The following is a 5,064-nucleotide window of genomic DNA, read 5'->3' on the forward strand; positions in this document are numbered from 1 at the left end:
GTGGTGGCGACGCTCCGGTGAGGCGGTGATGCTCCGACGGGGTCCGGCAATGCTCTGGCAGCTATACGGCAGCAGTGCCACTCCGGCGGTTGGACACCTGTAGTCTTGATGCAACCCAGTGGCCATTTATGGTGGAGCGCTGACATGGCAGCATTAAGGATCATATTGGGAGAGGGCCAACTCCCCCTCATTTAAGGGAAGATGGTTTTTTTTATTGGTGACCACCAATAATTTGTTGGGGAAAGAGGAGCTATTGGAACTATTTTCTTTGGCCCAACTCCCCAATAGCAAGAAATTATTGGGGAAAGAGGAGTTGTTGGAGATGCTCTACGCAATTAGTTAATTGACTCAGTCCCTACATTTTACATAACTTCCCCGCTAATGCCTTGGCACGTGAAAGTTCAAAATTCTACTAACCCAAATACCCAGATGGAGCAATATACCACTTTTCAAACCATAGCCTTCATATTGTTATTATGTAAGATAGGAAAAAATTCCGCGTGGAATAAAATAAAATTTTAGACAATTATTTTCTCTTTTCACGTGCACTAGTATTCAAGTTAGGTGTTACTGTTTTTTTAGTTAAGGATTAGTTTTTTTAGCTAGGGGTTACTTGGACTCCTATCCACCTTCTACTTGAAATCAAGCTCACATATCAATCTTTTCCTCTAAACCTTACTTTGAATTTCATCCGGGCTCAAGCTCAGTGGCCCAAGGCTAGCCAAACATTTCGACCTCTGCTCCTAAACGTTTCCTTGACAAGAAGATTCCTTTGGGCGGCCAAATACAAACCAACTTGTGTCGAACTTGGATTCCAGCATTGTCTCCGAATACAAAAAAGAAACTCGATCTCTATCCAATTCTAGTCGACGTAGGGTAGCCATAACCGTCCTAGGACCCTTATAAATACCTCTCCTACACTCAAAACCCACAAAACCATAGCTCACGAGCCACCCCAAAGTCGCCACAAAGTTGATCTCGCCGAATCCACGCGATAGCAGGAAACTGTCCCGTAATCCATGTATAGCCGGCAACTCGAGCATCTTCTTTAAGATCCAATGGTTAAATAACTGACCAATGTTCAAAACTCCAAGCCTGTAAAATTTGAGCGCGGTCCAATGGTTCAAACTCCCGGGCCATCCAATCTACTGAGACTCTGTTCAGGCAAGATTCTCTGCGATTTCAAACCTAGGATTGGTAATCTACTACTACCCCTTGGTTTCACATTTTGTATCACCAACAAACCTTTCTAATCTGACTCAAGGGATGTAATCAACTTCTCTCTAATTTTTTTATCAAATCGATGCTGCCAATCTCCGTCACCGAGTTCATCTCCGAGCCGCTTTATCTAAGGAGCGATCTATCTAGATTTTCACCGGTTTTTGCAAGCAGCCCAGCGGTTGACTCGGTATGCTAAAGTTCAAGATCTGTTTTCATAGTCTAGCCCTAGATGTCTACTTTCTATTCTAGTTTACGGATATCAATTGCGTTCTACCATTTTTTCTCACCAATCGCATCTTGAGAGTTGTGCTGAAAAACTTTTTTCTGTTTTGCCTAGTCCATGTAAATCATCAAGGTACTCCAATTTTCCGCTTAAGGGTTTACATGCAATTCCACCATCATAATCTATATACCTGTTCTTGATCTCCTAATTATGTGCATGGATGAAAATAGATGGCTTTATTCTATTTTCATGCATTCACATGATTAGGATATCAAGAACAGGTATATAGATTATGATGGTGGAATTGCACGCAAACCCTAACATGGAAAATTGAACTATCTCGATGATTTACATGAACTAGGTAAAACATACAACATAATATTAGAACAACCTCTAAAGATGCGATTGGTGTGACCAAACGATAGAACGGAATTGAGATCCATAAACTAGAATAGAAAGTAGAAATCTAGAGATAGATTATGACAAAAGATCTTGAAGTTTGGCATGCCAAGTCGATCGCTGGGCTACTCGCAAAACCGGTGAAAATCTGGACAGACTCACCCCTCCAAAATAGCGCGGCTAGGGGATGACCTCGGTGCGGAGATTGGCTGCATGGATTTGATAGCAATTTCAGGGAGAAGCTGATGACATCCTATTAGTCAGATTAGAAAGGTTTCATAGTGCTATAGAATGTGAAACCAAGGGGTAGCAGTAGATTACAAACTGAAGGTTTGAAATCGCAGAGGATCTTGCTTCAAGAAGAGGCTAGAGTCATCTGGTATAGACGGATTACAGGACAGATTCTTGATGTCTTGCGGATTCTGCAAGAGCAAGTTTGTGGCAACTTTGGGGTGGCTCGTGAGCTATGGCTTCGTGGGTTTTGAGCCTTGGGGTTTAGGAGATGTATTTATAAGGGTCGTAGGTCGGTTGTTGCTGCCCTAGGTTTACTAGAATTGGATAGATATCGAGTTTCTTTCTTCTATTCGAAGACTATGATGGAATCTAAGTTTGACACAAGTTGGTTTGTATTTGGTCGCCCAAAGGAATTTTCCGGAGTCAAGGAAACATTTTGGAGCAGAGGAGATGTTTGGCTAGCTTTGGGTCATTGGGCTTGAGCCCGGATGAAATTCGAAGTGAGGTTGGATCGCCCATATAGAGGAAAAGAATGATAAGTGTGCTTGATTTCAAGTAGAAGGTGGATAGGAGTCCAAGTAACCCATATATAGCTCAAATACTGTTGCACTTTCAATGAACTTGACCCAAGAGATGAAAATACAACAGATCAAATAAAATTTTCAATCATTTATTTTATTCCACGTGATATTTTTTTCCTAGCTTACATAACAACAATAACAAGTCAAGGGTTTGAAAAGTGGTATGTTAGATGGAGGGACTAATTAAGAGTTAATTTTTTTTGAAAAAGTGAACTAAGTGGTTTGTGGGTGGTTAGTGGTGGTCTTTTACTCTCTACAACGAGTGATCAAACCTCAGCTTTGACATTTTAATGGCATAGTCATCATTTCTAGCAGTCTTGTGCCAACTCTTACTTGGATCCCCCTTAGCCAACGTCCACTCCAACTGCTAGTCCAAAAGAACATAACCAATGTCTGCGCGTACTACATTAGTTAACACGCCAGGGACATACCAATGGTATACACAACGCTAAGTGCAATCTATGGAGCGTTGTCATGTTAACCATATGTTCCCGGCAGTATCAACCTTGCACTTGGGAAGCATCAACTGCTTGCAATATAGAGTGCACCTCGCGGGCTCGTCTATCAATGCAACGAGAAAATAACGAGAAAAGAGAACATCTGGCATCAGATGTTGCCTCAAGTGCAGTACTACCTGACATGCACCTCCATGAGGAGAGCAGGTGCACACTTCGGTACAAGCCAAACATCACGGTAAGTAAATAAGAAAACACATGAGATGTAATGCAAAACGACGTAACATGTTCCAGAAAACCAAACGGGAATATGACACAAACAAAAAGTACAAAGCAGATAAGATAGCTTATGTTCAATGCCGAATCAAATCCCAATTGCCTCCATACTTCAGTTTTGCGAAATTAACTACAAAGGCCTCGATCAACAACAAAAACTTACGCAAAAGGTCCCCTGGTGAAGCAATGAAATTCATAACAATGTTCCAAACGTTAATCAAGCTGATATTTCTCCGGGTCTGAATACGAATGGACCGACGTGTCAGACTCATAGTACATTCCTGTACAGGTATAAAAAGAATGTGCAATTAGTTGGACTGGCATATCGCTTGATTTAAATGTTGCGGGGCCAGAAGAACCGTATTTTTGTTAGCAATAAGCTGATAGAAAGTTTGGCTTACGTTTTATGTATTTGGTTGTTTGATTAACTTGAGAAAGGTACATTGCTAAATTTCATAAATATACATTGGGCTTCAAAAATGTAAAAAACAGCAAGATGAATAATTTAAATTAAGAACAATTTCCCCTTGATGCTTATCATTTGCACATTTAGTGTTCCAACTAATCTACATACATGGGATGGGAATGCAAAAACTTCAAAATCTGGGAATGACGAAACTTTGCCTTGCCGCGGAAAGGCTGAAAATTTAAAAATCACAAGACTACAATTTGACTTAAGAAGAACAATTTCCCGTCAATGCTTAGCATTTACTAATTTAGTTTTTCAACTACATTTAAATATCGATTATGAGATTAACACATACAACATGAAATGGGTATGCAAAAAATATCAAAATTCCAGGAAGATTGAAATTTTGACTTACCATTGGAGGATCGTATTCTTTCCTTGATGTTGATTTTATCAGCAGATACTCCATAGGAACAAAGGGCCTTCGAAATTTTGTGAGCTCGCTCATCTTTTGCCCGGCATTTGATCTCAACGACCATGATATGCTTTGATGCCAAAAATGGTTCTGTCGAATCGTAGCCTCCGTCGGTTTCCTCATCAGCTAGATATGGCTGTACATTTTACCAAAATAAATCAACAATGCAGCTGTGCAGGTTCAACGGGCCAGACAAAATATACAAAACTTAGAAAACACATATACCTTAGATAGCCGGAGGCGGAGCTTCTCCAGACTTGGTGATCGAAATCAGGCTCCACACACCAGTCATTGAGTGACAAGATTCTGAGCTTGGTAAATGTAGCGCACAGTTTTAAATCTTTCCTGAAAGCAAGCTGTGGCAAGTGCAACATATTACGTAGATTCCATATATAACAGATGTCAAATGAGAATAGCTAGCTGTAATTTCAGTGAATACAATTAAGACAAATCGTACCAGTTGACGGTCAGCTATGAGGTCTAGACTAGTGGTAACATCAGAGAAGCGTTCAAGGAGCAAGGAAGCATCCTTTTCGTCCCTAATCCAAGAGTGAGCACTGTCTTCAAGCTTGATAGATGCTGTTAGCAAGGACGGCGTGCTCTCAAACGCAGGAACCATGCCACGCTCGTCGGCCAGCTCCAGGTAGACCAGGCTTGGCACAGAGATGATGGCCTGTTTCCTGTCGTCAATGCGACGAAAATCACAGTCCGTGATGCTCAGGCATCGCACAGACGGTGACGATATATCGTAGCTGAGTGCGGTTGAGAAGGAGCAGCGGCTCATCTTTAAG

Source organism: Triticum aestivum, chromosome 7B, assembly GCF_018294505.1.
Source record: "Triticum aestivum cultivar Chinese Spring chromosome 7B, IWGSC CS RefSeq v2.1, whole genome shotgun sequence".
NCBI lineage: Eukaryota > Viridiplantae > Streptophyta > Magnoliopsida > Poales > Poaceae > Triticum > Triticum aestivum.